The sequence below is a fragment of the Oncorhynchus nerka genome, linkage group LG22 (assembly GCF_034236695.1).
Source record: "Oncorhynchus nerka isolate Pitt River linkage group LG22, Oner_Uvic_2.0, whole genome shotgun sequence".
Classification (NCBI taxonomy): Eukaryota; Metazoa; Chordata; class Actinopteri; order Salmoniformes; family Salmonidae; genus Oncorhynchus; species Oncorhynchus nerka.
Genome location: NC_088417.1, coordinates 7,952,131 through 7,965,958, shown reverse-complemented (window position 1 = coordinate 7,965,958; position 13,828 = coordinate 7,952,131). Strand labels below are relative to the sequence as shown.

The window sequence follows — 13,828 nt, the reverse complement described above, 5'->3', positions numbered from 1 at the left end:
CCCCTCCCCTCTCTCTCTCTCCCTTTAACCCCTCCACTCTCTCTCCCTTTAACCCCTCCACTCTCTCTCCCTTTAACCCCTCCTCTCCCTTTAACCCCTCCCCTTTTCTCCCTTTAACCCCTCCCCTTTTCTCCCTTTAACCCCTCCCCTTTCTCTCTCCTTTAACCCCTCCTCCTCTCGCTTTAACCCCTCCCCTCTCCTTTAACCCCTCCCCGCTCTCTCCCTATAACCCCTCCACTCTCTCTCCCTATAACCCCTCCTCTCCCTTTAACCCCTCCCCTTTCTCCCTTTAACCCCTCCCCGCTCTCTCCCTATAACCCCTCCCCTCTCTCTCCCTATAACCCCTCCACTCTCTCTCCCTATAACCCCTCCACTCTCTCTCCCTAAACCCCTCCACTCTCTCTCCCTATAACCCCTCCACTCTCTCTCCCTATAACCCCTCCACTCTCTCTCCCTTTAACCCCTCCACTCTCTCTCCCTTTAACCCCTCCACTCTCTCTCCCTTTAACCCTCCACTCTTTCCCTTTAACCCCTCCCCTTCTCTCCCTTTAACCCCTCCCTGTCTCTCCCTTTAACCCCTCCCCTGTCTCTCCCTTAACCCCTCCCCTCTCTCCCTTTAACCCCTCCCTCTCTCTCCCTTTAACCCCTCCACTCTCTCTCCCTATAACCCCCCTCTCCCCTCTTTCCCTTTAACCCCTCCCCTCTCTCTCCCTTTAACCCCTCCCCTCTCTCTCCTTTAACCCCTCTCCCCTTCTCTCCCTTTAACCCCTCCCTCTCTCCCTTAACCCCTCCCTCTCTCCCTTTAACCCCTCCCCTGTCTCTCCCTTTAACCCCTCCCCTCTCTCCCTATAACCCTTCTCTCCTTTAACCCTCCCCTCTCTCTCCCTTTAACCCCTCCTCCTTTACCCTCCCGCTCTCTCCCTATAACCCCTCTCCCCTTTAACCCCTCCCCTCTCTCTCCCTATAACCCCTCCCGCTCTCTCCCTATAACCCCTCCCTCTCTCTCCCTTTAACCCCTCCCTCTTTCCCTTTAACCCCCCCTTAACCCTCCCTTTAACCCCTCCCCTCCCTATAACCCCTCCCTCCCCTTTAACCCCTCTCTCCCCTATAACCCCTCCCTCTCTCTCCCTTTAACCCCTCCCTTTAACCCTCTCCCCTTTAACCCCTCCACTCTCTCTCCCTTTAACCCCTCCCCCCCTCTCTCTCCCTTTAACCCCTCCCCTCTCTCTCCCTTTAACCCCTCCCCTTCTCTCCCCTTTAACCCCTCCCCTCCCTTTAACCCCTCCACTCTCTCCCTTTAACCCCTCCACTCTCTCCCTTTAACCCCTCCACTCTCTCCCTATAACCCCTCCTCTCCCTTTAACCCCTCCACTCTCTCCCTTTAACCCCTCCCCTTCTCTCCCTTTAAACCCCTCCCCTCTCTCTCTTAACCCCTCCCTCTCTCTCTCTTTAACCCCTCTCTCTTTTAACCCCTCCTCTCCCTTTAACCCCTCCTCTCCCTTTAACCCCTCCCCTGTCTCTCCCTTTACTCCATATCCCTGTTTCTCGCCCTCTTTCTCTCTTCGTCTCTTTGTCTCTCCCACTGTGTCCCTCTCATCCGTGGATTGCACCTAGCTAACTGTGCAGACATATTCTCAGTAAGGGGCGGGGTTGGAATCGGCCAACGAATGATTTGATAGGTTCCTAAAAATAGAACGGCTCACAGAATGCTCTGTGAAAAAAGGGGTGAGCAGAGATGCATTTATGGGACATTTTAAAATGCACTTAGTTCTGAATGGGCCTCTTAATCGGTTTCTCCTATTTCTCTCTGATATTGAGTTGGGCTCTCATAAATTCTTCAGAGTGTAACAGTTTCATGAAGCCGTGGTACCACTGAAATATTGGTGTCTTCATCTAAAGCGTTCTCTCAAGACGTTCCTCCGTTTAGATGAAACCCATGATATGTTGCAAGCTAACACTTTATACAATAGTTTAGTCCCTAAAGTTAGCGTCGGGGGTCGTAATGGTTGCCATGACAGCGGCTCTAATGAAATCAGAGCCCTGATAGCCAGGGCCATTTTGAGATCTCCATCTCCCCCCAGAGCTCCCAAACCCCCATTAATCAACCAATCAATCGCTGCTGTCGGGCATGATTGGATTAAGTGGCCAGCGTTGTCAACCAGTTGAATGATGGGCCAGGATAAGGCAGGATTAAAGTCATCATGCCACTCTCAATTTACTAGGCCTCAAATCACATGGTGTGTGTGTGGGCTAATGTAAACTGAAAAGGCTTTTAAATTAGCATGTTACCGACCATGTTATCTAAGATGTTATTTACCATGATAATTCAACCATGATTACCACAAGTTTATATAGCTGGCTGCTAGACTAACTTACAGGTGACAGGGGCTAATTCAGTGACTATCAGCGACTGACACATCAAGAGATGCACAACCAGATTTCAAAATTGTACCTTGAGTATTCTACTATTCTAACTGTCAACAGTGAAGTGTACCTTGAGTATTCTACTATTCTAACTGTCAACAGTGAAGTGTACCTTGAGTATTCTACTATTCTAACTGTCAACAGTAAATTGAGACCCCGACTGAGTTCCAAAATAAAAATATTTTTTTTTGGAGGGGGGGGGGGGTGATTATCCGCGGCCCTGCAAAAGGAGGACGGTCCACCAGTTATCCTGATCCTTGTTGTTTTATTTAGCTTTTGAAGCACTTTGAGATTTTTATGGAAAGCGCTATAGACCTTTTTTTAGAAGTTATTGTTATGTTGCTAAAAACATTTAGTAAGTAAACATTCACAATTTCACCATTTTCCCATGAACTTGGGGACATTCCATTGGTCACCTAAGCTGCTAGGTTTCTCTCCCGTGTCCTGCCCTCTCACAACGGTATATGGCAAAAGATGAGATATATACAGTATATTTTTTTCCCCAGTCAGCTGACACTCAATCTAGTCAGCAGGTTCAAGAATGCAGAGGAGATGTTAGATGGGTTGCTTTTCTTGCAAATAATGTGTTCTTTTCATCCTTGATATGTGGTGTTTGATACATGAGGAACAGAATACAGCCTCTGTAACTCAGCTGCCAGTTATGTGTTCTTTTAAAAACTGTCACGACTGTCCTGAAAAACAAGAACAGTCAGGCTCTATGTGGCCTGACATGAAGCTGACTGCCATAGGGCTCTATGTGGCCTGACATGAAGCTGACTACCATAGGGCTCTATGTGGCCTGACATGAAGCTGACTGCCATAGATAGGGCTCTATGTGGCCTGACATGAAGCTGACTACCATAGATAGGGCTCTATGTGGCCTGACATGAAGCTGACTGCCATATATAGGGCTCTATGTGGCCTGATATGAAGCTGACTGCCATAGGGCTCTATGTGGCCTGACATGAAGCTGACTGCCATAGGGCTCTATGTGGCCTGACATGAAGCTGACTGCCATAGATAGGGCTCTATGTGGCCTGACATGAAGCTGACTGCCATAGATAGGGCTCTATGTGGCCTGACATGAAGCTGACTACCATAGGGCTCTATGTGGCCTGACATGAAGCTGACTACCATAGGGCTCTATGTGGCATGACATGAAGCTGACTACCATAGGGCTCTATGTGGCATGACATGAAGCTGACTACCATAGATAGGGCTCTATGTGGCCTGACATGAAGCTGACTGCCATAGGGCTCTATGTGGCCTGACATGAAGCTGACTACCATAGATAGGGCTCTATGTGGCCTGACATGAAGCTGACTACCATAGATAGGGCTCTATGTGGTCTGACATGAAGCTGACTGCCATAGGGCTCTATGTGGCCTGACATGAAGCTGACTGCCATAGGGCTCTATGTGGTCTGACATGAAGCTGACTGCCATAGATAGGGCTCTATGTGGCCTGACATGAAGCTGACTACCATAGGGCTCTATGTGGCCTGACATGAAGCTGACTGCCATAGGGCTCTATGTGGCCTGACATGAAGCTGACTGCCATAGGGCTCTATGTGGCCTGACATGAAGCTGACTGCCATAGATAGGGCTCTATGTGGCCTGACATGAAGCTGACTGCCATAGGGCTCTATGTGGCCTGACATGAAGCTGACTACCATAGATAGGGCTCTATGTGGCCTGACATGAAGCTGACTGCCATAGGGCTCTATGTGGCCTGATCCTTGCATGAAGCTTTTATAGGGCTCTATGTGGCCTGACATGAAGCTGACTGCCATAGATAGGGCTCTATGTGGCCTGACATGAAGCTGACTACCATAGATAGGGCTCTATGTGGCCTGACATGAAGCTGACTGCCATAGATAGGGCTCTATGTGGCCTGACATGAAGCTGACTGCCATAGGGCTCTATGTGGCCTGACATGAAGCTGACTGCCATAGGGCTCTATGTGGTCTGACATGAAGCTGACTGCCATAGATAGGGCTCTATGTGGCCTGACATGAAGCTGACTGCCATAGATAGGGCTCTATGTGGCCTGACATGAAGCTGACTACCATAGGGCTCTATGTGGCCTGACATGAAGCTGACTACCATAGGGCTCTATGTGGCATGACATGAAGCTGACTACCATAGGGCTCTATGTGGCATGACATGAAGCTGACTGCCATAGATAGGGCTCTATGTGGCCTGACATGAAGCTGACTGCCATAGGGCTCTATGTGGCCTGACATGAAGCTGACTACCATAGATAGGGCTCTATGTGGCCTGACATGAAGCTGACTACCATAGATAGGGCTCTATGTGGTCTGACATGAAGCTGACTGCCATAGGGCTCTATGTGGCCTGACATGAAGCTGACTGCCATAGGGCTCTATGTGGTCTGACATGAAGCTGACTGCCATAGATAGGGCTCTATGTGGCCTGACATGAAGCTGACTACCATAGGGCTCTATGTGGCCTGACATGAAGCTGACTGCCATAGGGCTCTATGTGGCCTGACATGAAGCTGACTGCCATAGGGCTCTATGTGGCCTGACATGAAGCTGACTGCCATAGATAGGGCTCTATGTGGCCTGACATGAAGCTGACTGCCATAGGGCTCTATGTGGCCTGACATGAAGCTGACTGCCATAGATAGGGCTCTATGTGGCCTGACATGAAGCTGACTGCCATAGGGCTCTATGTGGCCTGACATGAAGCTGACTACCATAGGGCTCTATGTGGCCTGACATGAAGCTGACTGCCATAGATAGGGCTCTATGTGGCCTGACATGAAGCTGACTGCCATAGATAGGGCTCTATGTGGCCTGACATGAAGCTGACTACCATAGATAGGGCTCTATGTGGCCTGACATGAAGCTGACTACCATAGATAGGGCTCTATGTGGCCTGACATGAAGCTGACTGCCATAGATAGGGCTCTATGTGGCCTGACATGAAGCTGACTGCCATAGGGCTCTATGTGGCCTGACATGAAGCTGACTACCATAGATAGGGCTCTATGTGGCCTGACATGAAGCTGACTACCATAGATAGGGCTCTATGTGGTCTGACATGAAGCTGACTGCCATAGGGCTCTATGTGGCCTGACATGAAGCTGACTGCCATAGGGCTCTATGTGGTCTGACATGAAGCTGACTGCCATAGATAGGGCTCTATGTGGCCTGACATGAAGCTGACTACCATAGGGCTCTATGTGGCCTGACATGAAGCTGACTGCCATAGGGCTCTATGTGGCCTGACATGAAGCTGACTGCCATAGGGCTCTATGTGGCCTGACATGAAGCTGACTGCCATAGATAGGGCTCTATGTGGCCTGACATGAAGCTGACTGCCATAGATAGGGCTCTATGTGGCCTGACATGACGCTGACTGCCATAGATAGAGCTCTATGTGGCCTGACATGAAGCTGACTGCCATAGGGCTCTATATGGCCTGACATGAAGCTGACTGCCATAGGGCTCTATGTGGCCTGACATGAAGCTGACTGCCATAGATAGAGCTCTATGTGGCCTGACATGAAGCTGACTGTCATAGGGCTCTCTGGGGCCTGACATGAAGCTGACTGCCATAGGGCTCTATGTGGCCTGACATGAAGCTGACTGCCATAGATAGGGCTCTATGTGGCCTGACATGAAGCTGACTGCCATAGATAGGGCTCTATGTGGCCTGACATGAAGCTGACTGCCATAGGGCTCTATGGGGGCCTGACATGAAGCTGACTGCCATAGATAGAGCTCTATGTGGCCTGACATGAAGCGGACTGCCATAGATAGGGCTCTATGTGGCCTGACATGAAGCTGACTACCATAGATAGGGCTCTATGTGGCCTGACATGAAGCTGACTGCCATAGGGCTCTATGTGGCCTGACATGAAGCTGACTACCATAGATAGGGCTCTATGTGGTCTGACATGAAGCTGACTGCCATAGGGCTCTATGTGGCCTGACATGAAGCTGACTACCATAGATAGGGCTCTATGTGGCCTGACATGAAGCTGACTACCATAGATAGGGCTCTCTGTGGCCTGACATGAAGCTGACTGCCATAGATAGGGCTCTATGTGGCCTGACATGAAGCTGACTGCCATAGGGCTCTATGTGGCCTGACATGAAGCTGACTGCCATAGATAGGGCTCTATGTGGCCTGACATGAAGCTGACTGCCATAGATAGGGCTCTATGTGGCCTGACATGAAGCTGACTGCCATAGATAGGGCTCTATGTGGCCTGACATGAAGCTGACTGCCATAGATAGGCTCTATGTGGCCTGACATGAAGCTGACTGCCATAGATACGGCTCTATGTGGCCTGACATGAAGCTGACTGCCATAGGGGCTCTATGTGGCCTGACATGAAGCTGACTGCCATAGATAGGCTCTATGTGGCCTGACATGAAGCTGACTGCCATAGATAGGGCTCTATGTGGCCTGACATGAAGCTGACTGCCATAGATAGGGCTCTATGTGGCCTGACTCTATGTGGCCTGACATGAAGCTGACTACCATAGGGCTCTATGTGGCCTGACATGAAGCTGACTGCCATAGATAGGGCTCTATGTGGCCTGACATGAAGCTGACTGCCATAGATAGGGCTCTATGTGGCCTGACATGAAGCTGACTGCCATAGATAGGGCTCTATGTGGCCTGACATGAAGCTGACTGCCATAGATAGGGCTCTATGTGGCCTGACATGAAGCTGACTACCATAGATAGGGCTCTATGTGGCCTGACATGAAGCTGACTCTATGTGGCCCATAGGGCTCTATGTGGCCTGACATGAAGCTGACTGTCATAGATAGGGCTCTATGTGGCCTGACATGAAGCTGACTGCCATAGATAGGGCTCTATGTGGCCTGACATGAAGCTGACTGCCATAGATAGGGCTCTATGTGGCCTGACATGAAGCTGACTGCCATAGGGCTCTATGTGGCCTGACATGAAGCTGACTGCCATAGATAGGGCTCTATGTGGCCTGACATGAAGCTGACTGCCATAGGGGCTCTATGTGGCCTGACATGGGCCTGACATGAAGCTGACTGCCATAGATAGGCTCTATGTGGCCTGACATGAAGCTGACTGCCATAGATAGGGCTCTATGTGGCCTGACATGAAGCTGACTGCCATAGATAGGGCTCTATGTGGCCTGACATGAAGCTGACTGCCATAGATAGGGCTCTATGTGGCCTGACATGAAGCTGACTGCCATAGATAGGGCTCTATGTGGCCTGACATGAAGCTGACTGCCATAGATAGGGCTCTATGTGGCCTGACATGAAGCTGACTGCCATAGATAGGCTCTATGTGGCCTGACATGAAGCTGACTACCATAGATAGGGCTCTATGTGGCCTGACATGAAGCTGACTGCCATAGATAGGGCTCTATGTGGCCTGACATGAAGCTGACTGCCATAGATAGGGCTCTATGTGGCCTGACATGAAGCTGACTGCCATAGATAGGGCTCTATGTGGCCTGACATGAAGCTGACTGCCATAGATAGGGCTCTATGTGGCCTGACATGAAGCTGACTGCCATAGATAGGGCTCTATGTGGCCTGACATGAAGCTGACTGCCATAGGGCTCTATGTGGCCTGACATGAAGCTGACTGCCATAGATAGGGCTCTATGTGGCCTGACATGAAGCTGACTGCCATAGATAGGGCTCTATGTGGCCTGACATGAAGCTGACTGCCATAGATAGGGCTCTATGTGGCCTGACATGAAGCTGACTGCCATAGATAGGGCTCTATGTGGCCTGACATGAAGCTGACTGCCATAGATAGGCTCTATGTGGCCTGACATGAAGCTGACTGCCATAGATAGGCTCTATGTGGCCTGACATGAAGCTGACTGCCATAGGGCTCTATGTGGCCTGACATGAAGCTGACTGCTGACTGCCTGATAGACTGCCATAGGGCTCTATGTGGCCTGACATGAAGCTGACTGCCATAGATAGGGCTCTATGTGGCCTGACATGAAGCTGACTGCCATAGATAGGGCTCTATGTGGCCTGACATGAAGCTGACTGCCATAGGGCTCTATGTGGCCTGACATGAAGCTGACTGCCATAGATAGGGCTCTATGTGGCCTGACATGAAGCTGACTGCCATAGGGCTCTATGTGGCCTGACATGAAGCTGACTACCATAGATAGGGCTCTCTGTGGCCTGACATGAAGCTGACTGCCATAGGGCTCTATGTGGCCTGACATGAAGCTGACTGCCATAGATAGGGCTCTATGTGGCCTGACATGAAGCTGACTGCCATAGGGCTCTCTGGGGCCTGACATGAAGCTGACTGCCATAGATAGGGCTCTATGTGGCCTGACATGAAGCTGACTGCCATAGGAAGCTCTATGTGGCCTGACATGAATGCTGACTACCATAGATAGGGCTCTCTGTGGCCTGACATGAAGCTGACTGCCATAGGGCTCTATGTGGCCTGACATGAAGCTGACTGCCATAGATAGGGCTCTATGTGGCCTGACATGAAGCTGACTGCCATAGATATTGCTCTATGTGGCCTGACATGACGCTGACTACCATAGATAGGGCTCTCTGTGGCCTGACATGAAGCTGACTGCCATAGATAGGGCTCTCTGTTGCCTGACATGAAGCTGACTGCCATAGATAGGGCTCTCTGTGGCCTGACATGAAGCTGACTGCCATAGATAGGGCTCTATGTGGCCTGACATGAAGCTGACTGCCATAGATATTGCTCTATGTGGCCTGACATGACGCTGACTGCCATAGATAGGGCTCTATGTGGCCTGACATGAAGCTGACATGAAGCTGACTGCCATAGGGCTCTACGTGGCCTGACATGAAGCTGATTGCCATAGATAGGGCTCTATGTGGCCTGACATGAAGCTGACTGCCATAGATAGGGCTCTATGTGGCCTGACATGAAGCTGACTGCCATAGATAGGGCTCTATGTGGCCTGACATGATGCTGACTGCCATAGATAGGGCTCTATGTGGCCTGACATGAAGCTGACTGCCATAGATAGGGCTCTATGTGGCCTGACATGAAGCTGACTGCCATAGATAGGGCTCTATGTGGCCTGACATGAAGCTGACTGCCATAGATAGGGCTCTATGTGGCCTGACATGAAGCTGACTGCCATAGATAGAGCTCTATGTGGCCTGACATGAAGCTGACTGCCATAGATAGAGCTCTATGTGGCCTGACATGAAGCTGACTGCCATAGGGCTCTATGTGGCCTGACATGAAGCTGACTACCATAGATAGGGCTCTATGTGGCCTGACATGAAGCTGACTGCCATAGGGCTCTATGTGGCCTGACATGAAGCTGACTGCCATAGGGCTCTATGTGGCCTGACATGAAGCTGACTGCCATAGATAGGGCTCTATGTGGCCTGACATGAAGCTGACTGCCATAGATAGGGCTCTATGTGGCCTGACATGAAGCTGACTGCCATAGGGCTCTATGTGGCCTGACATGAAGCTGACTGCCATAGATAGGGCTCTATGTGGCCTGACATGAAGCTGACTGCCATAGGGCTCTATGTGGCCTGACATGAAGCTGACTACCATAGATAGGGCTCTATGTGGCCTGACATGAAGCTGACTGCCATAGGGCTCTATGTGGCCTGACATGAAGCTGACTGCCATAGATAGGGCTCTATGTGGCCTGACATGAAGCTGACTGCCATAGGGCTCTATGTGGCCTGACATGAAGCTGACTACCATAGATAGGGCTCTATGTGGCCTGACATGAAGCTGACTGCCATAGATATTGCTCTATGTGGCCTGACATGAAGCTGACTGCCATAGGGCTCTATGTGGCCTGACATGAAGCTGACTGCCATAGATAGGGCTCTATGTGGCCTGACATGAAGCTGACTGCCATAGATAGGGCTCTATGTGGCCTGACATGAAGCTGACTACCATAGATAGGGCTCTATGTGGCCTGACATGAAGCTGACTGCCATAGGGCTCTATGTGGCCTGACATGAAGCTGATTGCCATAGATAGGGCTCTATGTGGCCTGACATGAAGCTGACTGCCATAGGGCTCTATGTGGCCTGACATGAAGCTGACTGCCATAGATAGGGCTCTATGTGGCCTCTATGTGACATGAAGCTGACTGCCATAGGGCTCTATGTGGCCTGACATGAAGCTGACTGCCATAGGGCTCTATGTGGCCTGACATGATGCTGACTGCCATAGATAGGGCTCTATGTGGCCTGACATGAAGCTGACTGCCATAGATAGGGCTCTATGTGGCCTGACATGAAGCTGACTGCCATAGATAGAGCTCTATGTGGCCTGACATGAAGCTGACTGCCATAGATAGAGCTCTATGTGGCCTGACATGAAGCTGACTGCCATAGGGCTCTATGTGGCCTGACATGAAGCTGACTACCATAGATAGGGCTCTATGTGGCCTGACATGAAGCTGACTGCCATAGGGCTCTATGTGGCCTGACATGAAGCTGACTGCCATAGGGCTCTATGTGGCCTGACATGAAGCTGACTGCCATAGATAGGGCTCTATGTGGCCTGACATGATGAAGCTGACTGCCATAGACTGCCATAGGGCTCTATGTGGCCTGACATGAAGCTGACTGCCATAGATAGGGCTCTATGTGGCCTGACATGAAGCTGACTGCCATAGGGCTCTATGTGGCCTGACATGAAGCTGACTACCATAGATAGGGCTCTATGTGGCCTGACATGAAGCTGACTGCCATAGGGCTCTATGTGGCCTGACATGAAGCTGACTGCCATAGATAGGGCTCTATGTGGCCTGACATGAAGCTGACTGCCATAGGGCTCTATGTGGCCTGACATGAAGCTGACTACCATAGATAGGGCTCTATGTGGCCTGACATGAAGCTGACTGCCATAGGGCTCTATGTGGCCTGACATGAAGCTGACTGCCATAGGGCTCTATGTGGCCTGACATGAAGCTGACTGCCATAGATAGGGCTCTATGTGGCCTGACATGAAGCTGACTGCCATAGATAGGGCTCTATGTGGCCTGACATGAAGCTGACTACCATAGATAGGGCTCTATGTGGCCTGACATGAAGCTGACTGCCATAGGGCTCTATGTGGCCTGACATGAAGCTGATTGCCATAGATAGGGCTCTATGTGGCCTGACATGAAGCTGACTGCCATAGGGCTCTATGTGGCCTGACATGAAGCTGACTGCCATAGATAGGGCTCTATGTGGCCTGACATGAAGCTGACTGCCATAGGGCTCTATGTCACTCCAGTGTTAATTTGCTAAATTGTAATTACCTCGCCACTATTGGCCTATTTATTGCCTTACCTCTTCACGCCATTTGCACACACTATATATAGATTTTTCTATTGTATTATTGACTGTAGGCCTGTTTATTCCACGTGTAACTCTGTGTTGTTGTTGTTGTCGCACTGCTTTGCTTTATCTTGACCAGGTCACAGTTGTAAATGAGAACTTGTTCTCAACTAGCCTACCTGGTTAAATAAAGTTGAAATAAAACATTTGAATTAGCTCAGCACATTTCCTGATCCCTGTGTTGTCTGTGTCAGCATATAGGCTGGCCTGTACACTGTATTCATATTGTTCACACCATAGGCCCAGGTCTAGAGCCGTGTGTGCTCATTTCCACAATATTAAAACATGAATATCATTATTCAGCCAATCCAGGCTATAAAGATGGATCCGATTTAGCTGACTAACTTCTGTGTATTCGCAGTCATCCAGGATACACCTACTTTTTTGAAAACCTTTTCGGTTGCATAGCGTGGTCAAATCCTGCTTAGACCCACTCAGGCCTAAACATTGCCCCAACCCCACCGTGCCGTAGCCTTCACCCAATAGAGAGCAGCACGGTCAGGCTGCACTACAGTCTGATGCGAATCCCCTTTAGTTCTGGACTGGGATAACAGAGCTCTCCGTAGTCCATCAACATGGTCCTTTCTGAACAAACTGATGCTTGTAGCCCAAAGTTACTTGATCCTGGTTCTGGGGACCTGGTTCTGTGGTGCACATTTCATTTTTTTTTGCCCAAAGCACTACACACCTGATTCCACTAATCATCTGCATAATCAAACCTTTGATTAGTAGAATCAGGTGTGTAGTGCTTTGGGCAAAAAAACTGAAATGTGCACCCCATTAGTTCCCCAGAACCAGGTCCCCAGAACCAGGATGAAGAAACACTACTGTAGCCTAATAATAACTAATATTTCAGAATTGATTCTTGGTGCAGCCCTGTATTTTCTCAATGTCACTAGACTGGTCCCCTGCCGAGAAACTGTCTTTCTCTCTGTTCCTGTAATGCTCTCTGCACCGCCCAATAGGGAGCCTGTATAATGGATGAGCCCTGCACCGCCCAATAGGGAGCCTGTATAATGGATGAGCCCTGCACCGCCCAAAAGGGAGCCTGTATAATGGATGAGCCCTGCACCGCCCAATAGGGAGCCTGTATAATGGATGGTCCCTGCACCTCCCAATAGGGAGCCTGTATAATGGATGGGCCCTGCACCGCCCAATAGGGAGCCTGTATAATGGATGAGCCCTGCACCGCCCAATAGTGAGCCTGTATAATGGATGAGCCCTGCACCGCCCAATAGGGAGCCTGTATAATGGATGGGCCCTGCACCGCCCAATAGGGAGCCTGTATAATGGATGAGCCCTGCACCGCCCAATAGGGAGCCTGTATAATGGATGAGCCCTGCACCTCCCAATAGTGAGCCTGTATAATGGATGGGCCCTGCACCGCCCAATAGGGAGCCTGTATAATGGATGAGCCCTGCACCGCCCAATAGGGAGCCTGTATAATGGATGAGCCCTGCACCGCCCAATAGGGAGCCTGTATAATGGATGAGCCCTGCACCGCCCAATAGGGAGCCTGTATAATGGATGAGCCCTGCACCTCCCAATAGTGAGCCTGTATAATGGATGAGCCCTGCACCTCCCAATAGTGAGCCTGTATAATGGATGGGCCCTGCACCGCCCAATAGGGAGCCTGTATAATGGATGAGCCCTGCACCGCCCAATAGGGAGTCTGTATAATGGATGAGCCCTGTACCTCCTAATAGGGAGCCTGTATAATGGATGAGCCCTGCACCGCCCAATAGGGAGCCTGTATAATGGATGGGCCCTGCACCGCCCAATAGGGAGCCTGTATAATGGATGAGCCCTGCACCGCCCAATAGGGAGCCTGTATAATGGATGAGCCCTGCACCTCCCAATAGTGAGCCTGTATAATGGATGGGCCCTGCACCGCCCAATAGGGAGCCTGTATAATGCATGAGCCCTGCACCGCCCAATAGGGAGCCTGCATAATGGATGAGCCACTTGACCCGGTGCTTGTCCTAGTGTAATGCAGCCCCGTGGCGTGGAGCACTCTCACTGCTCCTCCATTTGACGCTCTCA

General features: G+C 50.5%; 1 protein-coding gene across 8 annotated transcripts in view; it reads left to right on the top strand.

The window, feature by feature from the left end:
- LOC115117884 (abl interactor 1-like) overlaps positions 1–13,828 on the top strand; it is a 126,900-nt gene that overhangs the window by 59,357 nt on the left and 53,715 nt on the right. The window lies entirely within an intron of this gene.